Source organism: Lathamus discolor, chromosome 10 (genome assembly GCF_037157495.1).
Source record: "Lathamus discolor isolate bLatDis1 chromosome 10, bLatDis1.hap1, whole genome shotgun sequence".
Classification (NCBI taxonomy): Eukaryota; Metazoa; Chordata; class Aves; order Psittaciformes; family Psittacidae; genus Lathamus; species Lathamus discolor.
The window spans coordinates 20552469-20580183 of record NC_088893.1 but is presented as its reverse complement, the minus strand read 5'-3'; the positions used below and the strand labels follow the sequence as shown (position 1 = coordinate 20580183).

Here is a 27715-nt window from a genome sequence, read left to right as displayed (position 1 = left end):
AAGGGGTTAAAAAAGGAAATCAAACAGTGCTGCTCTCATCTCTCACTGCAGTGTCCAGTGTGAGTGAAAGAGCTGCTCACGCAGCTGCTACTGGTTGTAAAACCAGACAGACCTTTTCATGGCAGTGCTGTGTAATGCTGAGGGCTTCAGGTCTGCTCCTGCCCACGGCATAAACGGGTTCAGTTCGTTAGCTCACGCAGTGGGAGCTGTGTTGACCTTTACATGTCCATATGTTGTCCGTGGGTATCTCCATCCTGCCTCCCGCTGATGCTACTCCTGGTGAAACTGGGGGGAGCTGTGATGGTTACTGCAGTTTCACATTACCTTCCGTCGGGGTTTTTCCCAACTTGGGGTTTGAGTCGGGGTGTTTTGGTGTCGCTCTGCGGGACTGACCTCAGGAACTAAACATCTGGTGAACCATGCAGGTTGGGAAGAGAATTAATTTGAGCTCTGCAAGGAGCGTGTGGCTCTCGGGGGCAATGGGGAGGAGCAGCAGACTTCTCTCTACCAGGAGCACCAGCTCCTTGCTGCAGCACAGGTTCATATCCCTTTTGTTCTCCCTGGCAGCAGCATGAAAAGGGAGAAAAGACAAACCTGCATGCTGATCCCCTCCCTCCGCTTTGCCTTTAGATACATGTTTCAGAACCGATTTGCTTGTGTACAAATCCTGTTCTTTGTATCTTAGACTAAACAAAACCTCCAAATAAATTTTAGTTGCTTTCCTGCCTGCCTAATCCTCATGTTTTGGTACAGATAAATCTTGTATAATTAGCTGTAGCTCCGTAGTAGCTGTAGTGCCTGAAGAGAATGAAATGAAACGTCTCATGGAGCAGCAGTGAGCAGGACTCTGGGGTTCAGCATCCTTTGCCCAGCTCATGTCGGAGCAAGCCCTGGCTAATGCAGCCTTTTTTTAACCCCTTAAACCCAGCAGCAGAAGCTTTGCTTCTGCCTTTTCAGGGTGCATTGAAACCGGTGGGATTTGGAAACTGTTGAAACCTTACGTTTCCATGTGGGGAGAGAAGTCTTCTCTGCTCCCATCTCTCTGCTCACCCCCTCTATAGGCAGCTCCCCCAGTGCTCACCAGGAAAATACATACACAGGAAAAACCAAATCCCACCAGCTTGTACGTGGAAATGTCTGGCTGCTGGAAAGGCATTTTAGTTGGAGTGTTAAAATGTGATTCTTTGGTGTTCTGTGAAATTTAAAGCCGTACTTGAAGTAAGAAGGGAATCGGGTGATTTATCAGTCGGGCACCTCTGGAGAATTCAGAAATCTTGCTAAGACACATGCGAGTTTTGGTCTCGTATGACAAGGACCACCTGGAGCTGGGGGCTGTTACATCCACTGGCTCAGCCCCAACATGCATGATGTATTTTTAACAGATCTTTGATGTGAACTGTGTGTTCAGTCACTTTGTGTTGTGTTCTCTCATTTTTCTTTTAAATAATTCCTGATTCAGCTGATATTTTTATCTCAAATTAGTACTTAGCACACAACTTCAGGGTTTTCTTTTCAAACCACAGGTAAGGTGTCGATCACTCAAATTCATTCAGCAGTGGATGTATGGAACAGTTACAGGGACTTTGCTCAGCCCAGGCGTTTGTGTTGTGCACGGACAGGGACTTGTTTCACCTTTGTAAATGCATGTGCTCTTTTTCAGGTGTTTCACAGATGATTTTGAACTGTTTGAGAGTGAGGGCAGGAGAAAGAGGAGGAGGAAAAGGAGGAGGAGAATAAGGCAGAGGCTTCCGTGCTGTGTGACTGAACTAATGGTATTACCAGCAATAGGACTGACAACATGATTCTTTTTGTAAGGCTGAACTTTATGCTGAATTATGTTCATCATAAAGCAGGATGTCAAGTTAACCTGTGTGAGCTGATAGCTTTGCCCTCTTTTATCTCTGTGGATCAGTACATTAACACAGGAGCAGGAGCACTGCAGGATGTATGAGCAAAGAGTATTATCCATCAGCCCACTTGCTGATGGGTATTTTACTTGCTAGCACCATGTATTGGTTCTGGTAAAAGAGTTTAAAATGAGCAGCCTTCTGTTCTTTTCAGTCCAAGCTCTGTGCACTTGCTTCTGTCTCACTAATCACCACAGCTGAATTATCCCATCACTTGCGTAGTTCTTCATGCCATGGTAAGTGGCATCTAAATGTTAATTCCTCTTGCTGGTTTCTTCCACAGTGACACAGTCCTTCTCCCTTCTTCAAAGGTGGGAGGCATGTGGTTATATATAGAGAAAGTAACAGATATCTCTAGAACTGGTTTTAAACTGCAGAACTACCCTGATCCAAACACACATCAAAGCATTTGAGCATCAAACCAGCCTGGTCCAGAGTTCATGAGAACATTTCCACTTCAAACTAGACAGGAAATTTTTCTTCTGTGTTATCGTATACAAGCACTCCGTATATAAAAGACAAAAGAGAAGCATTTGGGAATCAAAGATGCCATTTTTTTGTTTATTGAGCAGGAAAGATCAAGTCAGGGTCTGTTCTTTATTCAGGGAGCTTTCTGTAACCCCCCATTCTCCCTCTGGAAGGAACATCTCCCACCTCTCCCCTGACACTGCCCTGGCATCTGAGTCACTGACCTGCCCATGCGCCTCCCAAGGGGCACAGAGAGAGCTTGGTTCTCCCAAAGTCCTCAGCACCCACTTCACAGAGGTAGGAGAGGAGAGGCAAGAAAGAAGAATGCAGGTTTCATCCTGAGGGGCTGGGACAAAGGTTGAAACGGGAGCCAGTTTGCTGGCCCTTTTCTCAAACAGCAGCTGCCCAACCAAACGTCCCTGGAATCCTGCATTAACACCGCCTGTGCACAGCACGGCTTTTATTTACTTTCCATCCAAGATGGGTTAAAAACATTCTGTGCCTTTGCTTTGGTGCCGATTGAGTTGAAAATGAAAAGTCCTAGAAAGAAATGAATTTCTTGGGAAGGAAAGGGACCGAATGGAGCGAGCTCAGCTGATATCTAATTCTGTGGTCAGTCGCTCTGGGTATATCTCAGACTTCATGGAAGAACAGAGGAATTCTATTATATTAAGAACATGGCAGACTGATAAAATTATTAGAGAGATTAAACCTTCGCAAATGCTATTTAGACCTTGCCTTCCTTTCCCCAAATATGAAAATCAATGATGAGGGGAGGACAAAGCTTACACCCTCTCAGGCTCTTCCCTTTGAGTTTGATTTTTGTTTCTCTGCCATGATGGCCCTGGCTTTTACCTGAATTTTAAGAGTTCAGGGACTAAACTTAAAGTGCGTTGAGCACAGGAGAAAATGGGGTTATTTAACCATTCCTCCCCTGTGTCCGGCTCCGTGGTTTGGGATGTTTAGTGCATTCAGGCAGATGACTTGTGTGTCCTTAGGTATCTAAGGAAGGATTTCTGTGTGCTAATGCTCCAAAGAAAATGCCCACTGTGTTTTCTTTACCGACGTGATCCTTTCTGATCATTCCGCTGTGGTGTTCTTTAAGCAGTCCGGGAGCAGCAGTGGAAAGGAGGGGTTGCTGAATCTTTAAAATGAAGCTGAACAAAACCTGAATGCATTGCAGCAATAATTGGTTTCTGTACACAGAGATAAGCTGCCAAAGTAACAAGACTGTGATTTGAAATGCTGGCTAGCCTCCTGTGAGAGACTGCGGGTCTAATCCTCAGCTGGAGTAGAACAGAATGAAGCTCCGTAAGAGCAGTGGTGCTGGGACAGCTTACACCAGCTCAGCATCGGGCCCCAGCCAGTCGGGGCATAAAGAAGCACAGTTTCTGGCAAGCCCAGAGCCCGTCAGTTTGAAACAGCTCAAACCTCTCCCATGAAGCTGGTGATTTATGCAGGCACCACAGTGGGACCTTGCTGGTTTCTCAGAAAAGGCAAGAAATGCCCCCCCCCCCCAGCTCCGCTGCCTCGGAGCTGCAAGGCCGCAGAAGGAAGTTGGCTGAGCAGCAGATTACTAGGAAAGCAAATCAGAAACGCAATAAGCTGTGGACGTGCCAGCGTTCCCAGGCTGTTGGAGCACTTCTGCAAGGAGAGGCAGAGGGAAACGGGCTTTTTTAGCCTGGAGAGGAGAGGGCTTCAGAGGGACCTAAGAGCAGCCTTCCAGTAACTGTGAAGAGGTTAAAGAAGATGAAGCCAGGCTCTCTGCTCAGATGTGCAGACAGAGGAGAGATGACAGCCATAAAGTGAAGAGGGAAGGTTCTAGAGGATCGTATTTTGACTATGAGGATAGGCGGATGCTTGGCCTGGGGGGCTTCTGAACTCTCTGTTCTTGGCTTTTACAAGATCCAACTGCCCTGCCTTGAGCAGAAGGTTGGACTGGAGACTTCCGAGGTCCCTGCAGCCCACATGAGTCTGTAAGTGTCATGTCCAGAGGGAATGGAAAGTTTTCCATCAACCTGGGGCCAAGCTCACAGCATATTCTTCTGCTTCCTGATTTTGTGCCCATGGAAGTCCTCTATATTCACTTTGGCACGGACCAAGAGCTTGGCATGAGAGGTTAAAATATGTTGTTGAATACAAGTGTGAATTTCTTCAAGGTCCAAGGCTGCCCAAGGGTTTTCACATGCAAAACTCTGTAAGCATTCAGCGTAAACATGAGTTAATTCTGTGCGGATTGAAGAGAACAGCACATCATCTCCCTCAGGCACAATTGCCTCACTGAGGCAGGGGGTCCACTGGCTTCTGAACAGAAACCAGCTCGGTGGCTGATTTCAATGTTATTCCAAACACCAGGAACTTTAAAGACAGGCTATTATGTTTTGATAATCATTTAGCTGCTCTTAGATCAGGCACTAAACTCCCAAGGATCCTCATTTGTGCAAATTATGCCCTGCTGCTTTGAAACGTACTTGCGCATGACCTGGCATGATGCATGACTGGAATGCTTCATCCCAGTGCAGGCCTGCCTCTGTAACAGATGTCCAAAGAACAGGCTGGCATCACTCAGCAGGTCGTTAGGGACACGAACATTCCAGAGTAATTGAAATGATTTTTAAGGATGCACAGGGTAAGGCGCAGGGTGGGAGCGAGCTGCTCTTTTTAGCGCAGAAACCTCTGCATCAGAATGGGTTGAAAATACTCAGCCATGTGTGGAGCAGAACTAAACAATTTGTGTTCTGCTCCCCTATTTGCATCCATCCGCTGGCAGTAACTGAATACATCATCCCCAGGAGGAAGGGGAAGCGACTCACCTGCCACAATTCGGGCATTAATGGGGATGAATATTAGGAGTCTCCTGAGAAAATACAGTCAAGGTGGGGCTGCAAATAAATGAATGAAGAATTGCAAATGCGGCGTGGGTGAAATGTGTGCAACCCTGGCGTCAAAGGCTGCGGCTGTCACAGTACACTGACAGGGGATGTTTACCGTAGCGGATGCAGTGCTGAGTTATGCTGATGTATGTGCCTGTGCTGGGAAAGGGAAAAAGGCACCGGGCGGTTTGTGCAGCTGGTATCTCTCCAGGTTCATCCTCTCCTCTTTCTCGAGTTACAGGAGGGATGCTGAACCTCCTCAGCCTGCCACGCCAGCTCTTCCGCTGTTAGTATGTTCCCACTTTAAGGAAAGCGGAATTTCCCTGTGTTTTCATTCTGTGCCACCTAGTCCTAGAAAATTTCCTGTGGTCTGCTCCTTTGACATAGTTTTTGCTAGTGGAAATCTGCAACCTTGACTAATGGCAGGGAGAGCCTGAAGAACCTAAGACCTGTCACTGTTCCTATATGGGATCAGAACCTCTCGTGTGAATTGTGAGCAGTTTGTTCTCCCTTTCAAGAAAACAAACCCCAGGCAAGTGCTCTCAGCTGGGGTCGTGTCTGGAATACCTGCACAGGGAAATTAGGCGTCACATCTGCAAGCTGTGTGTAACGTATGGCGTGCTGCTGTTTGAACTGTGATGTGCTTTTGTCAACTATGAGGTTAATTATGAAGAGTCAGTGAGGATAAAGGGTTTCATGAAGTTGACGTGATGATCTTACTCTTTGGTTTTCATCTTTGTTTACAGTAGAGTCTCATACGTGGGTCTGTGAAGCCACGCACCATGGTAGTGGTGCAGAGCTGCATTTGGTGGGACCAGTGGGGTGATGGGGCCTGGTTTTATGGTGCGCAACCCTGCAAAAGCCACCTCTAATTTGAATGCTCAGCACTGTGTCTCAAGGCTGCCGGGTACCCTGGCTGCTCTGCTGTAACCTATTAATATTCCCCGGGAATGTCACGTTAATATGCATTTTTTAGGAACTCAGAATCTCCAGGAGTGCAATAAAAAGGCAATTACAGAACTTGCAGATACACAGATTCCCCGCCCCGGAATATCATTTTTGTGGTGGATTGCAGCCATGGAGCTGTGATTATGATGATAGAACATCAAATAAATCCAGTCCAGAATGTTTAACTGCAGCGACTGCGGCAGGAATTCACGCTGATTGCTCTGCAAAACCTTGTGGTGACTTTAGCCAGCTTTTATTTTGCTTATTGGTATTGGGGTAATTTAGGGAGCGTTCAAGAGAGCGTCAGCACAGAGGCGATTCCAGGAATAGTTGTGATCTCTTCATCAGCTGTGGGCTGGGCTCAATCTCGTGTTAATGTGAAAATGTGAGAAGAGGTGCGCGCTGGCAGCGAGGGATGAGCCCAGAACATTCCAGCTTTCCTGCGAGAAAAATAACCTCAAATGCAGGCTCTTCAGGCAGGGTCTGAGCAAGCTTCCAAGCAAGAGACTTATGTGCACCGGGAAGGGGCGATTTCTGGTAAACATTCCAATGTAGTAATTGCAACAATGCCGTTTCTGTGCTGGTTTTACAGATGCCAGCTCATGTAGCTGTTCAAATACTCTCCGTTCCTCTCATAATGCAAGGAACACGCTGCTTTTGGTTTCTCTGGCAAAGCAGTTTTAAATTGGATTTTCCCCACCCTTCTCTGTCAGTCATAGAAAGTTTGGCATTTTCTTTGTGCAAGCGCTATAATCCTGTAAGCCAGGCTTTAGTCAAAGTTGGTTTAATCTGTAGGATTTTTGATGCTACTTAATTATAAAATGATAATCTTTTAACCTTAATTTGATTAATATTTATGGCGAATCTGCATAGAACGTGCTTCAGCTGCAGGCGGGGTTCGCACCGCATAAAATGCACATCTTGGTAGTTTAGTTAAGTTTAGAGCTTTTACAAAGCAACGCAGTTGGGCATCCAGCAGCTGAGGATCTGGAACGTTGTCGTTGCTGCAGGGATTTACAACTTCTTCAAGGTTTAGATCTTTTCTTGGAGCTGCGCTTCACTGGTTTTTAGTGGCTTTTAGTTTTTATCTCAACGAAGGAGATAAACAAAGCGCAGAAAAATGTAGCATTGATTTTGCGATAGACTTTATTCTTCTCACAGATTAGATCTGCTTGTGGATAGAGCGGGTCAAGAACTCTGGCAAAATTGCTTCCATTGAAATGCGGCAGTTCACAGACGCGGAAACGTGACGTGAAAATGTGTGTCCTGCAAACCCTGGTTTCATTTCATGAGGATGTTTTATTTCATGTGGATGAGCATCCCGTGAGCTCCCAGCCCCCTGGTGTGTGTTGCACAAGGGAGCCTCAGAGGTTCACGACTTGCCTGGTGAAAGCTGAGAAAGGTAATGGGATGTGTTTAACTTCCTGTGCTGGCTCCACGGGGCATATCTCATCTAGCAAGTGGGAAAATACTGCTTCCAGCTTCCAGCGTGACCTTTTTATTTCTGTTTAGTGGGAAATAAAAATGATTTTGAAATGAATTGGCACAAAAATGAATCCCCAAGTATTAAAAAGTTGCTTAAATCAGAGGCTGAGCTGTGATTTACCGGTTTGTTTATGGTTGAAGCCTATAGATGCTGAAGGCAAGAGGAGCAGAAGCAGGGCTGCTTCCAAGAGGGCTGGCAGCGAGCTGCTGTGGCAGCATCAATTGGAGCTGGACAGAAACGTTATAATTTTGGAGCATTTTCAGTGTTAGGAACTGGAGTTTGTTACCTTTGAGGGTGCTCGGGGCTGAACTCCATCTGTTTGGACAAGCAGCACTGAGCGTGGAGAATCACCTGCCAATGCCCATGGGTTTGGTGCTGCATGGCCCCATCCTTGTCCTCTGCAAGGGAGAGTGGACGTGGCCAAGCCCCCCAGCACTGCAGAAGGCCCCAGCCAGTGGGTGGGTCTGTCTGGATCTCATCCTCACACCCGAGGGCTGCTGTCTGTGAGGTGGCACACTGTGGTGATGGGCTCTTGTGCAGACCTCCTCCATGGACCACCTCTTGTCTCAGTCATTACTTGCTTTTTCATGGCTTGCTGCTTCCATCCCACACAGGACTTGGCTCTCTGAACTGCTGAGTTATTTGATAGAATCACAGAGTCCTAGGTTGGAAGAGACTTCAAGGATCACCTGGTCCAACCTTCCTAGGCAAAGCATGAATTAGACTAGGTGTCCCAGCACCCTGCCCAGCTGGATCTTAACAGTGGGCAGCACTGGGGAATCCACCACTTCCCTGGCACGATTATTCCACTAGCTGGTGTTCACTCTGTGTAAGAAGCTTTGCTCATTCTGTGTGTTCAGTCACTAAGCTGAGGGTGGCTGTCACTTATTTACTGGTTTAAAGATGCATTTTGGAGACCCTGAGAGGAAAATGATTGCTTTGACTAGCTGGAGCCCCATGCTCAGTAATAGGATTTGCAAGTCATTCAGCTAATAATGAGCACTGTATGTGCCACTGGCTCCTTCCCTTAGCTTCAGCTTCCTCTATCAGCATGAATAAATGATGGTGTAAAAGATTAAATATCTCTTTGATGAAGTTGGGGGTCAGGAGCTTTGAAATAAGCCCAAGACAATCCGAACACGCTCTCCTTCTTTCTGAAGTGAATTAGGTGCTATTTCCTGGTTGTCTTTGATTCTTAATAATGCTTAGCCAAATATGAAGTGGTCTGTTAACTGGGGAATGGCATAACAAGAAGTTTAATCTTGTCAAATCACTTCTGGAGAGCTTAAGTATTTGTGGACTTTATGGTTCCTGCATATTTCATTACAAAGTCATATTTAATGTAGCTGTCTCTTACAGGTTCATCGCCAATAGAACCAATTTTAGTGGACTGAAGGACCTCTGATTCTGACAGAGTTAGTCCTCAGCTACAGGAGCAGATACAGAAATCAGGTGTGCCTCCTGGAAGACCAGGTTTGTGCATCAACTCTGCTTTATTTAGTGTTGCAGAGCAAGGCTGATCTCACAGCTGCCTGGGAAGGGACCAGGCAGCTTTGCAAGGTCTGAGGGTTAGAGCTGGTGTTTATTCCACATCAATAAGCTCTCCTTCAGCCCAAATGTTCAGATCCTGTGAATGTGCAAGTCTTCAGAGTCTAAAACTGAAGCACAGACAGAGAGTGACTTCCTTTTTTCAGTTCCCTTTTCACTGGAATGAAAAGGTGAGAGTGACAACTGCAGGAAAAATGGAGGAGGAGGAAAACTAACTCAGACCCGTAAAACAATAAAGGCAACAGTATCGCGGTTGTAGGGCTTAGCTTATTCCAACTGTTGTGCTGGAGCTGTTGGGGGTTTTTGAGGGGAAATTCTTGCTTTTATGTATTTCTGAAGAATAAAGGTCTCTGGAGCAGGTAAAGACACGGAGGTGGTGCTGTGGAACAGTTTGGAGGGAGGAAAATGGGATGCAGAAAACTGGAAAACACTGCCTAAATGCTGTGCTCAGATGATGAGTACAGGCAGAACAGAAAGAAGGGAGGTGAAATGAATGCCGTTAGGCATTTGCAGTGGTATGAGATATTAAAGCACTAACCTGAAGAAGATACCCTCAAACAGTATCTGCCTTCTCCTTCTGTCCTTACCCTCCCTGTGTACTTCTGTTTTCAACACCACAGGATCCTTCTCCACCAGGAGATGCACAGAGCAGTGCAGGTCATCTTGCAGCCCCTTTGCTGTAGTTATCTGCTCTCAGAATGGGAGATGCTGCTTTGATTAAAGTGCCAAATGATTCCCGCTCACATTACAATGAAATGTGACCACTGCTCACCATGCAGCGGGGCATTTTTGTCAGCTCTCCCCTCTCTTCTGTAATAGCAATATCTATCTGCTGCACGCTAGATAATGTGAATGTCTATTCACATTTCAGTTACAGTGCTATGACTTGTGCTTGACAGATCTCATTATGTCATTGATCATCTAGTCTAAAATTTACATAGGCTTGGATTAAAAGCCATTAGGCAGGAGGCTTCCGCCCTGTGAGGTTTCAGGTGGGCAAAGCCCTCTCCTTCTGTGTCTCTGGTTTTAAAAATATACTGTAATGCCAGAAAATCACAGCGATGGAACAAATCCCAACCGCCATAACCAGGGTTGTCAGAGGCTGTGATTGGAAATCAGAACCTGGATTTCCGCAAAGCAGGTGAGTCACAGCTGCTCTGAAAACAGTGTCTCAGTGGTTTTAGACCTTTAAAGCAAGCACTCTCTCTCCTCATGAAATGTCATTATCCCTGAAGTGATGCTGTCCTGTTTTCGAAGCCTGCATTAGTAACTGAATACTGCGCAGACATTGACAGAATGAACATGCCCCTAATGAAAATCCATATCCATGTAGCTAGATTTCTTCCCAGTTGTCGCTTCATGAAGCTCTGATTGGCTTTGTCACGGAGGTGGTCGCTTCTATAAAACAAAGTGCTGGGGTTTTCTGCTTTTCAAATAAATAAATACTTAGAGCAAGGTCTGTCAATCAGCAAAGAAACATTCCTATTGGCTTAGAATCCAGCTGCTCACTTCCATTGCAGTCGTATTGGAAAGAGCTGGGCACTCTGCAGGGAAGTGAAACATGAATCCAGTGCTGCCTGCCAGCTGCAGTTCTTAACTCATCTTTGGTTGTGTTGGAGTAGCCACGTATTCCTCCTCCTCCGAGGGAACTGGCAGAACTGCTTTATTGTCCCACTGCTGCCCAGACAATGGGGGTGAAGGCGGGCGGATAGCTCGTACCTTTGGAAATCTGTGTGCTCATGAGATCTTCTCCATGGGCAGTTCTGGAAAGTTCTGAGTCTGTGCTCAGTTTTACAAGTAGGCAGAACCTTCTCTGCGTGTCCCACCAGAGAATTGACTTAAATGTTTCCGGTTGAAAGATTTCCAAGGAAAACCTAAATACCGGGAAACTTGAGTGTTTATCAAGGGTGTCTTCAGGCCTACAGCAAACAGGTCCAGGTCTTGAGGGATGGGGCTGTTTTTTCCACAAGAGATGCTTGTATGGTTGTTCTGAAAGTCAGCGCTGACCCACACCTGGGGAGAACCTGCCCTCCATTTCTGACGGCTGAATAGAGCTTTAGATAGAGAACGGTAAGACTGTCTTCAACAAATGAGCCGGAATAATAGATGAAGGGGCTTTGTTCTGCTTCATTCTGTATTAGCAGAACCGGGAAATCGTACCCAGGCTGGCCAGGAAAGGGGAAGGAGAGATGAAGTGTCTCTGCACGAGGTACATCAACTGCAGTCTGTCTGCTCAGGGGCATGCTCAGATTAAGTACCCATGTGGCACTACATCTTTGTGCGTCTCTCAACCAGGGTTTGTCCCTTCCAGGCAAATACAGTCCGTGATGTTTCTGCTGACAGAGAACAATTTCAGACCCATCTGTTCAAGCAGCAAGAGACCTTTCTTATGGCTTTGTAAGTCAGCCAGAATTACTTGAAGTTTTGCTCTTTTTTCCCTTCCTTTCCTTGCCCGTTGTGAGGTGCAGGTTTATATTTTGTGTTTAACTTTTAGTTCTTTTCTAGCCTGTCCTCTGGGCTGCTCTTTTGTGCTCTTCCATCTCACGCACTAATGAATACCTGTTCTGGCTGCCACCTCTTCTTACTGTTCTTGTCCTTTTGCTGCAGGAGGATTTGGTTTCATACCTTGCCTGCGGTGTGCTTTTCCAGTAGTTTCTTTTTTGTTTTTCTGCATGATTTTTGTCAGAGCTTTCCAATAGCTCTTAATGAAATATCATGAACCGGCACTTGATTCTTCGGCTGCTTAAGTCGTTCCATCATGGGATTGAAATTCTTTCATTGCAGTATAAGGTAGGGAGGAACTTTTGTTGTTTGTGGTTGACCTGTTCTTTGGAGAGAACACTTTCAACTCCAGCCCCATCAGACTTCTCTAAACACTAACTGTGTTAATGCTAGTGAGAAAAGAAGCTGTGCTTGTGCCAACATTGGGAACAGGGTATGTAATTTCTCCATTAGTCTCTCAGGTTGACCCGTACAAACATGACTGTATTTGTCTGCGTGCATCATGCTGTGTAAATAACAATAATTAAAAAAGCATACAAGGCCCAAAGATGACAACATTACATTAAGGAAGAGCTCGGAGGGTGGTGGCAATATCGAAGCAAACAGAGATGGACTGAATGCATTAGTGCTAGGGACAGCCTGGACATTGGTGACTGGTGGTGCCACTGAGCGGCTGGAAAATGAATGCAGCCCCGAAGCTGAATGTCCCAACAGCCTCAGTGTCTGCAGTGCTCTGTGCCCAGGAAATGCAGGGTTCTGGAAAGGGGAAAAAGCTTTGTCTCTATGGACACTTCTGCAGGAAAGCAGTTTTAAAGCAGCGAAAGACTTCGAACAAGAAGCAGGCTTCAATCTCAACATGTCACTAAATGTGTTTCAGAGGTAGTACTTTTAATACTGTGTTTCTGGGCAAACAGAGTGGTAGCTGAATTCATTGTCTTAACCAGTTAAATCAGACTGTAGAAGGGAGTTTGTGGTGATGAGATTCCTGCATGGAACAGTTTTGGCTGCTCTTCAGGAGTTTCTGTAAGATGTGCTATGTGAAGCCTGAGTAGCTCTGATAGCGTGCCAGTGGTGGTTTGGAGCCCTGTGAAACGGTTGTCACGTAGTTCTGTGGTCCTGGCTGAGGCAGAATCTCCGGATATTGCCCAAGACCCTGTGGGAAGAGCGTGATGTTCCCTTGCTGTCCCAGGCACGGCTGGACCCCCACAAGCCTGGTGCAAGGTGATCAGGGAGAGCAGCTCTGCGTGCTGGCAGCCCCAGTCAGCTTCCTGACAGGGTTCCTGGTTGCCATATGGAGTTTTCCCTGGGCTCTGATAGTTCTGCTGAGCGCAGACAGAAAATGGAAATAAATTGGAAGTGCACAGAACGGAATAATTCACCGGTGACACCGAGCTCCAGGAATGGTCACTGCTTTGGCACACGCAGCCGAGCAGCTGGTGGATGAGTGCAGCAAAGCTGCCTCGGGTTTGCAGTTAAAGATAAAGCCGCTGGATCACGGGACACTCGAAGGTGTTTTTTTCGCCTCCTCTCTGTTTGCTGATGTCTCCAGGGTGCACAAATGATCGCGGGCTCTGAGCTCTTGTCTGAAAGAAACAGCATTAAATAAAAAGGAAGGAGAGGAGTGCATGAAATTATGGAAATGCAGCGTAGCAGCATTATGGAAATTGGTGAATATTTGCAATAGTGTCATTTACTTAATGTTGTGTTGATCTGATGATAGCTATATTTCCAGTATGGAAAATGGAAATAATAGAAACATAACTTGATGTTCCTTTATCCTTATTTATTCCCCTGAGACTACCTGGATTGTAAAAAAGCCCAGCATGCAGATGTGGATGTCTATGATTTAAGGGCACAGTGGACCATAAGAAACCCATGAAGGTCTCATGAGCTGCTCTAACACCATCTGTGAGCAGCTCGGTGCTGCTGCGCGTGGAATAGGAATAAGGCTGTCCCAAAGCTGCAGCCTGCAGAGCACTGCCCAGCTGGCACCAAGGGGGATGGTGACTTCAGAGGTTTAGCAAATACCTGCCTTGCCGTGGCCCTCATGTTCACTCTCACCAATATGTGACAGAACTGCCAAAAGAGCTCTACTCACACGATTCCCAGTCTTCAAAGGTTCCTATTTTGTCTGGGAAGGAAATTCCCATGCAGATGCTGCCCGATGGCAGCTATTCCTTAAGGGTGTTTGTGTGGACACTTATTTATTTAGAAATACAAAGCCCGTGGGTGCTTGGGGTCTGCTGTACTCTGCAGTAGTAAGATTTTTTTACCAGAATTCTTCTAGAACTCAGTAAAAAAATACAGAGAAATATCAGAGGGGATGTAAGTGCTGCAGAGCTGGGAAGGCCCCAACTTCACTGGAAGCCCATAGGTGTAAAAGGTCAGTGTACTTCTGTGGGGCGTCAAAGCATCTTCTGTTAGGACTGTAACACACTTAGATCCAAACCTTCAAAGACAATTACAAGTCTGATCAAGCAAGTATTAAACATCTGAATATTGTTAAGAGTCAGCATCTCAGTCTGTAATTATGAACGTAAGAAGATTATTGTGATGGTGCGAGATGAACAGTGCTACATCTGGAGGAATTAGTTTCAAACTTGAAACAGTGCCTGTCTCTTACACCTGGGGAGGATGTAAGGGGCCTCTTTTAACATAGACAATGTGAAGTACGGGCAGGCTTGTTCCAGTTCCTTTTGTTCTCATGTTCCAGGGTGGTTGTGCTTGGCCTGTGAATGCAGCGGAACCAGAGGAGGGAAAAGATGGAGATGTTCAGTGCCAGCACCAGTACCACGGCTCCTGACTCAAACCGATTGATTTCTCAGTTTGTGCTATGCTGGCTGCGTCTTCCATCCAATAACCATGGCAGCTGAACCCTCCCCTCTGAAGGCATCTGTCCCATCCCTGGGTTCGAGGTGGTGTTACTGAAACTCAAAGGACGGGAAGACCACAGACAGGTTTGCTGAGTGTACTCATGTCAGCTGGCTTCTGCTTTTGTGCACGTTGATTCACAGCTTGGTAGGCAGCTTAGCAAATCTCCACGGCAACCCCATGTGCACCATAAAATTGTGAATTATCTTGTTTAGAAGAGGTTCATTAGGAAGATTAATGAGCTATTATTTTTCCCTCATTCGATGTCCTGATGCAGAGGGGCACAGTCATTTTCCCAGCTGTGCACAGCAGCAATTGGTCCTCTCCAGGGTCCCCAGCATCGCTGCGTTGTGATCAGTTAAACTGCTCAATCTCTGGAAGGGTTATTTGTCAGCTTAATTAGCCCTAAAGGAAGCACTCCTTTTAAAATAAGACAACAGTTTGGTTTTTCCCGGGGAAGGACACGATGTTTTTCGCAGTGACAACTTGTTTAAATGAAAGAGCTTTTAAGCTGAGTTTTATACGAAGCCCTAAGAATCATCTGGACTTTTTTTCCCCGCCCCTGAGGCCACCTGCTTGTCTGTGCTGTGCCTACTGTGAGCTGTCAGCCTCATCCGTATCAGGTTAGTGCAATTACCTGGTTCTGCAATGGGTCAGATCACACCACACAGCAAGGAAAGACAGGATGTCTTCATTGAGAAGATGGGGTAAGCTCTGAAGCAGTCCTTGCTGCCCAGCTCCCATGGTCAGCCAGGGCATTTCTTTCTTTGGTTTATAGTAGAAGTCCGGTTTTCTTATTGTTCTGTTCTTCCAGGGTAGAAAGGTCAGAACAAGCCCTGCAAAAAGCCACAGAAAGTCATCAGTGTGGGTGAGTCTGATATTATGTGTGTGCCCCAGATGTGACTGCAAAAACCAGTTCAGGCTAAAAATAGCTAGTGAGGTTTTAGATAGAATTAAAACATGTGGAAGGGCTGGAACCTGATGAGCCCCAGTGACCAGATCTGCAGCCCTGTTCCCAGCCTAAGGGTGAGAGCTGCAAATTCCATTTTACTCAAGAAAATGTCACCTCAGCTCCAGGAGCTTTTGCTGTAATCATGATCACAGTGATTTATTTTTTCTTATTTAGTATTATTCATACTGTGTGTAACAACTGAGTTTGATTTAGGTTATTTTTTTATGCTGTGCTTAGAAATACCAGGCTTTCATAAGCTTTTACTGGTCTGTGTTTTCTGTCCTAAGCAATCATCTGCAAAGGCAGAACTCTTGTAAATGGATGTGCCATTTTCAAATAGCACAAGTTGAGGCTGGCTTTGGCATGTGTTGAAGGGAGAAGGGAACTGTGCAGGGATGCTCTTCAAATGTGGATGGTCAGGAGGAAAATCAGACTCCTTCATGTCAGTGCTGCGTGAATGATGCTTGCTCTCTCTGAGCTCTAAGCGGATGGAGGGCTTGGGGAGATGGGAGCGCAAGTGCACACCGTGCAGCATCCCACAGGCGCTGGACTTCAGCCAGGGCTCACACCATGGTGGTGGGCATTGGGCAGTGTGGACCTGGCTCCCCATGCTGGGAGCTGCACAGGTTCCTTGCAGCATCCATCTGAGATCAGTGGTGCATCATCACCACCGGGGCTCCTGGGCTGCCTGTTATGTCTGTGTTATGGGAGGACCGTGTGCTGCCGATTAATTGCAGTTTCAGACAGTTCTCGTTATCACCATGCTATTAATTACTCTAATGATGCATTCATTTAGATTGAAAATATGATACCAGTGAAGTTTAATTAAAGAAATCAATAACTCATTAACACATTATTGCTACACCTACATGCGGTACCTTATTAATCTCTGTGTTGGAGGAGCAGTTGTGCTTCAGCTCCGCACCCATGGATCTTTTTGCTAGAAGCGACTTGTTGGTAGGGTAATCATGAAAGGAGAGTAAGTCAGTCACCACTTCTCCCTTCAGAGACTGTGGGCTGCAAGTCAGATTGATTGTTCCCTTTGGCCTGGGCAGAGCTGAACGTACCCCAGGTCGTATTCGGCATTTCTATTTTTATTCAAAAAGACAATGCCATTTGGGTGTTTGCAGCTGGTGGAGGTTTCATCTTTTCCCAGTGTGTGGGATGGAAAACCACTTTTAATTAGAGGTCACAGTTTTGGGACACGGCCCAGGCATTTATCAGTGGGGCAGCGCACGGTGTTGCTGGGACGAGGTTCCCCTTCTCCTGCGGCTACACCCCAATACCCAACATCGGTGTCACTTCAGCATCTGCCAGGCTCTGCCCTGGCACTGGTGCCAGGGGACCGACCGCAGCTTTCACATGCCTGAGCTGTATCAGATGGCACAACTGAAGGTTTAACGTCACTTGGGGTTTATATATGAATGTACATGTGTGTGCCTGTGTGCACACATCTATATATGTGAGCAGAATGATGTTTTGTATTTCTCAGTGGGACAGATGGGAGAAGGAGCAACAGTGAGCTACTGGAAACCATCCAAATGTTTAAATGAGAAGTGAGCTGAAGAAAGAGCGTTTCTGAAGATGCATTTGTTCCTTAGTGGATAAAATACACTCATTACTGGTGTGTTCCCATGCATCAGTTAGTATAGTCTTTAATTAAATTATCCCCGACTGATCTATAGTCACAGTCTCTCAGGCAGCAGCAGAGACTTGTGCTGCCCCACAGAAACCTCACCAGGCTGTGGGGACCATCCCCGTGCCCTGCAGACCAACAGGTCCAGGCCTGACAGACCAGCAGCAGGACTGGACTTGGAAGTTTCTGCGTCCCCGTTGGCATCCCCCCAACGCGTGCTCTTCCCTGTCCATCACAAGCAGCCACCGGGAGGAGGTGGGATCAGATTTTAGAAGAGATTATACCAAGCAATGTGTGAGGTTGCTTAAGTCTCCAGACTGCCATTAGTAATTCTGACAGTAACTGATTGCTGTGCCTGTCCCCTCTCCTCTCTGCCCTTTGTCCCTGTCCAGCTGCAGGGAATGTTTCTGCTGGGAGCGGACCAGCTCCGGTCTCGCTGTTCCCAGTGCTGCAGGTCACCTCTCCAGGGGTCTTCTCCTCCCCCTTAGAGCTTTCTTCTGAAGAGCCAGCCTGTCATGGGCAAACTGACACAAGGTGTTGGCTCAGGTACAGGGCTTAAGGAGGAAGAGTTTAAGAATAGATTTTCCCCAGATAATTATTATTTTATGAGATTTTTTTAAAAATCTAATTCACTGGGGGTTTATACTTCGGGAAAAGCTACATTCCTGTCTGCAGCATCAAAACTGGCTTCGGCATTTCACTAGACTCCATTTTCTACATTCTCCACCTAACTAGTCAAGCTTAAGATCCACGGTTCGCAAGATAAACCCTTATGGGTGTACCTTATTGCCAGGCATCCAATCACACCCCCAGTTTCCGAAGCTGTAACCCTGCTAACAACAATTCATTATTAATAATTCTGCTCTAGCCAACACGCGGTGCTTTTCATTTGCACTGTGCTGTAACTACATTAACTAATAAATCTCCCCAATATCCCAGTGAGAGTGGTAAGTGCTGTTATTCTTGTTTTATGGATGGCAGAATGAGGCACAGAGAGGTTAATAGCAAGTCTAATTGGACAATAATTACCCACTTACCACGCTGAAAATTAAGAAATAATCCTCCCATTGTCATTACATCAGCAGAACAAGGCGAGAGCAGCGCTCGCGTCCTCCCCAGCCCACCCTTTAGCCAAACAGCTTACGTGCAAATGAAAGCAAAGGGAGTGCAGGAGCAGACACATAAATTGTTCTTTTCTTGTTTAGCATCTCTTTCCCATCCCTGAGTCACTTCAGGATAGAAGAAAATTATTACATTTCCTCCAACATCTATGAGGAGATGATTTAAACCAAAGTAAATCTCCATCTGTGAAACACACGTTTTGGAAAAGAAATGGAACAAACAGGGTTTGGTTGCTGCCATGGGCTGGTTTCATTTAATTTTTCTGAGGAGGGAAAAAAGTGTAGCAAAATAATTTCCAGCTTAGTAACAATGGGAAAGCCAGGAAATCCGGAATTCTCCTGTACCAGGTACGCTCACTGCTGTGTGTGCTTGTAGGGCCTATCTTCATCCTTCCTCATCCTCCTCATCCTAGTCCTGTACTCCCAGTATTTTAACATAGTTGTGAATCACTTGCACTTTAATTCACAGCCCCGAGGCTGTCAGCTGCTGCGTTTAGTGATCCCCAGTGTGAGCATTTGGCTTTGTGTTTGGTATGTGGTGACCTGTTACCACTCATCCCTTGCCAAGAGGAAGTATCAGCACAGACGTTTTATACCAGGAATAAGTGACAGGAGCCTTTGGGACTTCTCAGGTCCTGTTGTCTGCCTTTAAAACCAGATGCAGGAGTGTGATCATCCGGGAGGAAACAGGCTGGGCTTTACCAGACAGCACCCGCCAGCCGCAGCCTTCGTCAGCGGCAGCACGGAGCTCAGCAGGTCGGGTGCATTGAAGGGATATGACACGCACTGAGAGGTAGCACCTGGTTTTCCCTCTTATCTGAGGCCCCAAAGAGGTGCCAGCAACACCCAACCCCACAGTGCAGAACATAACTGTGGATTAATGATTAATCTGCACAACCCAGGTCTGGGGCTTTCTGATAGCATCGCCACCAGGGCACATCCTCAGTGCTGACTGCACTGGTGCCGTGTGGATCAGGAGATAAATGTGCCTCCTGACATCACCCTTCCTCTGTGAATATTTATCCCCTATTAAAATTGGCAGGAGGAAGGACTCTTGCATTAACCATATTGATTTTCCTATTTGTTAATCTCATAATTCATGGGTTTCCTTTCTCATACGGCAAAGTTCTCCAAGCAAGCATCACTGCATAGACCCACAGCTCCCTTAAAAGAAAGAAAAATGTCTGCCAAAGATCCGGGATGCAGCTCCTAACTCAGACTGTGTTAACCAGCTTGTATGTTCTTCTTGCTTACACGTGCACAAGCCAAGAGCTGCTCCAGGGGTGTTGGTGTAATGACAGCAGCATTACCTCTCTAAGAAACCAGAGTCAGTGAGGGTCGCCCTGACTGTGAGCTCAGTTCCGCTTTCCCTCAGGCCTGGTCATGGTCTGCAAGTGCTCTGTCCCCACAGAAACTGGCTGGAGTTATGAATTTTCAGGACTGTGAGATCAGGAGCAGCAGCTGATGCCGTGCAGAGGCCAGAAGCTTCCTTCTGCTTTGGTTTCAGAATAAATGACCAGAAACCGTTCAAGCTGTGTCTCCTTTCCAAAGGGGATCTATTTTCACCTGTAATTATTGGGGTTGTATTAAGACTGCTTAAATGACTTTTCAGTTGAAAAAAGATGTCCCCATGTGTGTCTGCATCGTGTCGTGCAGGCTGGACCGAGGAGCACTCGAGCACAATGCAGAGCCCTTGATCCAGAGCTGATCTTGGACAATCTCCCCCAGGGAGCTGGGAGGTGACTGGAAATGCCTTGAAAAAAAGGTGAAATTGTGACCTCTGGTTTCTGTACAAAGCATCACGGTTCCGTGCTCGTTCCGCTGTAAACCAGGCCCCAGCAGTGCTTTCTGAAGCACGGGAAGGTTGCCGAGGGCAGGGCTGCGTTCTTACTCTCAGGGCGCTGCTGTGACACCCATGTGAAATGTAATAGCCGCCTACCTGTGGGCCGGCACCACTGTTTCAAATACCGTGTGTGAGCTGTTTGCACTTCGTCGTTGTCACGTGTGTTGGGTTTTTTAGCTTTTATCTTCCCTTCTACTCCCATCAGAGTGTTTGCCAACTTGTCCCCTTTATAGAGATTTTATGAAGTCTAAAATTCACAACACTTGGTTGTCATTAGTCCTTTGTGAAACATAATAACTCATGGTCTTTGCAGAAAGCTTTGCACTGATTTAATGCCCTGGATATAAGGGATGCGAAGGGATTTTTCCACAAAGCCAGCTCCCCAGCAGAAGTCAGTGCCAGGGTGATTCGGGCAGGTTCTGCTTCCAGTGGTATTGCTCAATTTAGAAACTCCTTTCAGTTTTAGGTGGTGCGTATCCACATGGACCTGGGTGTGTATCCTTAAAAACTGCGCTTATGTAAAGAAATACAACAGTGCCTCAACCTGCTGCCGGAATATGCCCTTAAAACGGTTCTGCTAATGTGAGTTCTCACACAAACAGCCTGCTGCAAGCATCTGGAGCCCTGTCTTATAGAGAGCTTGCACTATAAGGCTTAGTGGGTTTAGAGTGTGTAAAAGTAAGTGCTCAATAAAATGATAGAAATACAGGTTTAAAATGGAAAAGCTGATGGCCGAGAGCAAGCACAGCTGATAAGAAACAGTGATGAGGCTGGGTTTAATGGACACTTCCTTTTTGTGGGCACTCAGGGCATTGATATTAAATTCTGACTCGTTTCTCGTCTTTTTATTAATTGTTTTATATTTGATGTGCAGGAATTTCATTGCAGCTTCCACGTTAAACTGATTGACGCTTCGTTTACTGCACGTTCCCATATGTCTGCGTATGGATATGCAATACATGTGAGTATGCCAGTTCACACACTGATGTTTAGCCAATAAATAGAGGGCTATATATAACAGTGTTAATTATCCAGCTCTGAGCACTGAAACTGAGGATAAACGGGATTAAACTGCTTACTTCTTCTCTCCACACAAGACAAAAGCTGGACAAAACAATGGTTTGCACAATCGCACCTATGCCCGGATAGGAACATGTCTGCTCTGGAGCTGGTTTTCAACAGAAGTACTCTGTTAATTCTTGTTTTCTTAATGTTCGCTCTTCTTCTACCAGTCATTGAGACCATTTTACCAAAGGCAGTCGCTGTGTTAATTCAATATCCTGAACATTCAGTCTTCGGTGACTCCATTCAGAACAAAAATTTTTCTTCCAAGTCAGTGTTTCAAAAGCTGTTTTGATGGATGCTGGAACTCAAATTTCAGTGTTATGAATGAACGATCATAACATATATTGGAGACAATGTTTTCTTTCACTGTGGGTTAGCATTTGAATTGATAACTTTTTGTTTCCAGTTTTTAAACTAAAATACCTATTTGGGAGACTGCACTTAAAAGCTGATTTGTGATGAAAAGCACTGATTTAAGGTTCCCAGGGGAAATGAGAAATTCAGCTTGAATTTGGATTTTGGTGGGTGAGCGGAGGACTGCTGCAGATGTGAGGCAGGTCCAGCCATGCAGGGGGGGGAAGCAGTCCAGTAAACCATTTGATCGTTTGGGAGTGATGTGACACCAGAACGGTCTTAATGATTTTCTTCAGTGACTCCACTTAATCCATAATGGAATAGACTGGAGGAACCTGATCTCGGGCACATCTGGCTATTTAATGGACTGCAGCTACATGACAAGGGTTACGCCTTTTGCTGGGATTCTTCTCTCCAGCGTAGCTGGAGCGTGAGGCCGGTGCTGCAGGAACATGGGCAGCAGGTCCCAGCAGCACCTCAGGGCTGGAGGGGATGCCTTTCCACCTCCTCTGGGGGCAGGAGGGGATGTGGTCCAGCCGTGTGGTCAGGCTTTGTGGTTTGGGGCTTGCACTGAGTGCCAAGTGCAGCGTGGTAACCACCTTGGGATTTGAGGCACTGCTCAAAAATAGAGCTTTAAAGAGCTCTACCAGACCAAAATGTCAAAACCAGCTTTGTCAAGAATATAGATTCACAGATTGCTTTGGGCTGGAAGGGACCTTAAAGCTCATCCAGTTCCAACACCCTGCCAGCTGGGGACTCCACGGGGTCCTTGAGCAGTTGCTCCAGTGACTGACTGTTCTCATGGCAAGAAAAGCTCTTCCTTAAATTTATTTGAAGTTTCTCGCAGTGCAGCTTGCACCGGTAGCCCCTTGTCCACGTGGCCACGATTTCCTTTTCGAACAACAAAGAGGCAGGGGGTTAGTTGAAAGCAGTTTCGGCTATCTCTTCTTGATCCAAGTAATTATTCTGGCTATTTCTCTGAGCCAGAACCATGTGCTTCTGTTTATCAAATTACTTTGCTTTTATCTGAAGGTCAAGAAAACCACTGATGGAGCACCAGAGATAAGCAGGAACTAACACTAGTGCCCAGTTCTTCTCAGTACGCTGCCTAATATTCTGGCAGCTGCCCAGCCTTTCTCCCTTGGACCTTCTTCCCTCTTCATGGTATGTTGGAAGATGCACTTTTCGCTCCAATTTGGTTTCTGGTGAGTATGTCTAGCTCAAGAAAAGGTTATCTAGGTGTAGTTTTATATCTGGATCAGTATCCAGATATAAAACTGTGTGCTGTGCACTCAGGGGCTGGAGAACACAGTGTCTTCATGCTGGGGTGGCTGGATGTTTTCTCCTGGCCCAGCGTGAAAGTTTATCCTTTTGTGCTGCCATTAGGACACCTTATGCACACCCAACCCATGGGATAAGACTCAAGGCAGTGGGTGGGAGCTTGAAGGTACCCAGTGTGGGAGCAGGATGGGCATGGGCAGTGGGGAGCACCAGCACACCATGCTAACCCATAGCACTGCCCCACCACAGTGCTTCACTGTGGTTAGAGGGTGCTTTGTTCCCATTCTGATGGGTGAGTGGAATTATCCTTGAACTGGTTTATGTGAGTCAATCTGTTTAATACAGTGCTGGAAAGGCAGGGCTGCCACTTGTTTTATTTACGTTGATGTTGCTTTTCATGGGGAAAGTGGTAATTTGGTGTATAGATTTTAATAAAGCCTAAAAGCTTCTCAAAGAGGTAACCAAGATTGGGTGGAAAACTTAATTTTTCTGAGTCTGAACTGCCTGCTTCAGTGATTTGGACAGTTAAAAATTGAACTGGAGGTTGAAGGCAGCAGATTGGACAAACAGTCGAGTATTTTAAGTTGTATTTAACACTGTCACAAGTAGATTAAACAAGTGGCTGGCACTTGTTTAAGCAACGTTGCATCTTCAGTCCTGCTTTCCAGGGGCTGACCTGTTCATTTCTGCATTAAACGGCTTAACCGGATGTGCTGTTTGAAAGGAGTCTGAATTATCCGCGCAGGAAAGCCCCATTCCCATGGTAATAAATGGTTACCTGTTGCCCTCAGTCGTTTTTACGTGTCTGAGAGCAGTTCAACAGTCTGGAAACGTAGTCACCTGCGAAGAGGGAGGGTGGAACCCCGGAGTCCATGAAGGGCAGAAAGAAGTTTAAACGGGCTGAGCACCAGCCTGCCTCCGGATGATCTCACTGCAGAAGCGGTGATAGCAATCCTTTGCACGGCTCGTGGAGGTAGCTCGGTGAAGGAATGCCCTCTGTGCCTTGGGGAAGGTGCGTGAGCCTTCCGACGGCAGCGCTGGGAAAAACAGACATGTAAACATCTGCCAGAAGCATCCCTTCCTAATAAATATTGAAATGCTCCCTTCCCGAATTCGGCACTATCAGTTCTGGCGCCGCTTCAAGCCTGTCTCATCGAGTGATTGATTTCTTCATTTCTGTTCTCTCCTGCCAGCCCCTGGGAACGTGATCGAGTTAAATCTGGAGAACCTTAAAAGCGCAGTGAATTTGTCAGGAAGGAATGAGGGTACTCGGGTGGAGGAGGATTTGGGAGGCAGGGCAGCGTCTTAAGCTCTGCATTCGCCCAAGTCCTGCAGAACAAAGTCCGATTTCATCTGCTCGTTCGCAAGAGGCTGGGCTGGGGTGCGAGAGATGGGATTATTGACCCCAGGGTGGGGGGTTTATGCAGGGGTATCTTAATACAACAAAACTTCAGTGCTTGGCAGCTGGTCATCAGCTGGGTCTCCACTGGCATCAACTGGTTCCTGCCACTGACCTTCAGAACCCCCTTTTTATGGAGGAAAGTGGTGTAGAGCAAGGCTGCTGTGTCTGGCAGGGTCTTTTCATATCCTCAAACTGGATTAGGCTGTATGTAACCATATGTATTTCTTGCTCATTCTTTCCTCCTTAGACTGCTGTGCTCAGGGGAACCAGCGAGGGCCTGCTGAGCACTGTGGCAGGGACGATGACTACCTGGTGCTGGGGATGCACAGAGGTCAAGATGCGCAGGTGACAGTTACTCATCAATCAGCTCTTACCTCGTGGCTTCTGCATTTCGGTTACAGAATCTGGAATTTGAATCGCTCTTGTAAGGAGCACGGTGCCACACCAGAAGGCAGCAAGCACTGGTGCCAATGGGCTCTATTTCTTCTTTGTGCCAAGAATCTAAATGTAAAAGCGGGTGCTGCAGCAGTGGCGGTGGAAGGAGGATGAGTTGCAGCTGACAAAGCACAAAGTTCCTCAGAAGCATTAAAAACACCACCAGCATCCCAGATGGCACCAGGTAAATCTCAAAGAGCACCGTTTCCTTTCAGACCGCTTCCGTTCAGACCAAGACAATCTCATCGCATCTCTCGGATAGCTCACGTGTTGGGTTTTTGTTCACCCTTGTTTCTCCCAGAAAAGGACAAGCTGCAGCCCGGCTCTATCTGCTCTGGCGCAGGGAGCATTATCTTGCCTCGCAGCCTGCACAGCATATTCCTGGAGCAGATACATTAGAGGGGTTAGTGACTGTTATTTACATATGCAATGGTTTTGTTTCCTCTCACATTCTTTGTCACCAGATTTAATCATCTCTGTAAGTGCAGGAGGTGGCTCTTGGCTGACACTGGTGTCCTGAGCCAGAACTGACTGCTCAGAAATGCAAGAAATAACCAAATGGGCACAAATGTTTGTTCATGGGCAACATGCAAATGAGTTCCTGAGCTTAAAGCATTTGACAAAACTCCACAAACCCAGTTAAAATCTTGGTTATCTCACAAAGCACTGGTTAGCAATCTTTGTTCGTTGTACCCAGTGATTTGTTCTGTTGTAAACTGGGATTTTTTATATCTCTCGAGACTTACAGATGTGTTTTGGTTGATTTTCGTTAATGTTTGGGTCAAGTCCTTCAGTCAAAGCACAACTCTGTGAGGCACAGGATGTGATTCCTGGTTAACCGTGCTCTTGCTCGGACAGACGGAGCCTCAGATGGCAGCGACCCGCCAGCGCCGGTCCCCAGCAGCTCTCTGCCACCGTGGACTGAATCCAGCAAGTTCAGCCAGACACGACTGAGGAGCAGTCCAGAAATATCCTGTGGACAGAAGGGATAAGGGCAAGGTTATTGACTGGGGGGTTTGGACTCATTCCCATCGGCTGTCGAGGTAAACCATCTCCTAACCTTGCAGAAAGTTGCACATCTCCAGCAGAGCCAGTGTGAAGTGAAGGGGTGATGTGCAGTTTAGCAGAAAACTGCATGGTGCACAGAAGAAAAATAGCTTTTAATTTTATACTCAGTTGTAATTGATCATTTCAGCTGATCTCTCATTCCATACCTACCTAATGATGGGTTTAGTCAGGTTTGGTTAATGATGGGCTGAGCACTGGGTAAATCTCTTACAAATGTGATTAAGGAAATACAGAAATCAAGATGACCACCTAATGCCGCGCTGCTCAGCTGAGCGAGCAGGAGAGACAACAAATGTTAAATGCAATTTAATACGCAACAAATCTCCACTCTACGGCATCCCAATACATCAAGAAATTTTTCTTGCTTCTGGCCAGGAAAACGTCCTGTTTGTGTTGCTTGGAAAAAATAATGACACTGCTTATGCTTATTTACCCATTCACAGCTTGCTGGAGACAGGCTGATTTTCCCCCCTCCTTCACACGGTTCTGAGAAGAATTCCTGTTATTTCAGCAGCAGCGCTGCTTGTACCTGCTGGGGGCTCTGGTAACCACGAGAGCACAACCGGAGTGATGGAGGACCAGAAAAAACCTCGCAGGGATTTACAAACCAAAGCAGGATTTTACAAGGTATGCGGAATGCCGGTGCTGAGGGAAGGGCTGGGACAGCACGCACCAGAGAGGAAACTTGTTCTCATGCATGTACCCAGTAGTTATGCATCATCTTCTCTATCTTGTTCGTTTTCAGCCCGAAGTTCTCTCAGCGTGTGCACCGTAGCGATGTCCCTTCATGTCAGCAAGAATTCTTAAAGCCCTGGTGCAATGTAAGGGGCTTAGGTCAGGAGAGGCCGACCTGCAGTGGTGAGCACAGGGCTGAGCTTATGGGCATGGGTCTTGCGAGGGCCTCATTAACTGAAGCCACCAGCTGGGAAGGGGAGAGCGGTGGCGCGAGGAAGGGAGATGCTCTCTTCCAACAGTCACTACAGCGTTCAGCAGGGCTTCCCGGCACTCAGCCAGGGACCCTCCGCCCGCTCCCACCTTAGGTTTAACGCAGCTTTTCACGTTTCACGCAGGAGCATGAGGAAGCAACCAGCCTGGAGCCGCGGTCAGTCCTAACCCCCGTGAGGCCCCGGGGAAGGGGTAACCCCCAAACAAACCTCTCCCCATCTCCCGGCCAGGCCGGCAGGCAGGGCAGTGCTTCCAGCGACCCAGTCCCAGCAGCTGCCCGCAGCAAACTGCCCAAGGCCGCTTCCTCCCGGTTTACGGGAGCGGCTGCTGGGTGCTCGCGGGATCCGCGTGCGGTGGGCAGTGGGAAGCTGTCAGTCGTACAGCACCGGGGTTTACAGTGCCCCGGTGAAGATCTCGTGCCTTAGACAGAGCTTCCGCAGCTACGCAGCTGGGTCAGCCGGTGCGGGCAGGACTCTGGCATTTTGCACAACTGATCTTAGGCTCTGGAGGTTTTCAGCCCCTGTCCATGAGGCTGTTTAAGAGCAGAAACCAGCGTAATGGGTTTGGTGCATTTTGTGTCTCAGTCCTCCTGTTCCAGCCAGGGTGGAGCTGCACAAACCTACAAATTCCCATCTGTGTTTGCCTTTCCTAGCATGCACAGCTCAGGACCATAATAAAACCTCAATTCGATCCCTTCTCTGCGATCCCTCTGCCAGACGTGTCTCCACGGCACCAAACCCTGTAGGACAAAGACACCCGTGACTACCTTTGGTGGTGACAGTAGTGCTCATCTTTTGTGATGTGACCCATACGGAAGTGGAGAGGAGTGCTGTTCAGTGTAACATGGCTGATAAGGTTTACTCAGGGACTTGACTGCTCGTGAGTTTTGCTGGCAATTACTGGAGTGAGATAAAAGTGTTCCAGGAAGAGATGAGCAGGAGAAAAAACCACAACCAAATAAGCAGAGGCGTATCTTAGTTTTACAGATACACACAGCATCAATCAAAATG

The 27715-nt window shown here is 46.9% G+C and overlaps 1 long non-coding RNA gene across 12 annotated transcripts in view; it reads left to right on the top strand.

The window, feature by feature from the left end:
• Positions 1 to 27715, top strand: part of LOC136019784 (uncharacterized) — an 81932-nt gene that overhangs the window by 35021 nt on the left and 19196 nt on the right. For 3 of the 12 annotated variants that reach the window (XR_010615047.1, XR_010615046.1, XR_010615037.1), the window contains exons 1-5: positions 14451 to 15471; positions 20616 to 20737; positions 21030 to 21116; positions 22607 to 22779; positions 24505 to 26387. This is a non-coding gene — a long non-coding RNA (uncharacterized LOC136019784). Of the gene's footprint in view, positions 1 to 14450; positions 15472 to 20615; positions 20738 to 21029; positions 21117 to 22606; positions 22780 to 24504; positions 26388 to 26505; positions 26619 to 27715 lie in introns of those variants that run through there. The other 9 variants (XR_010615048.1, XR_010615045.1, XR_010615043.1 and 6 more) reach the window with 9 other exon arrangements.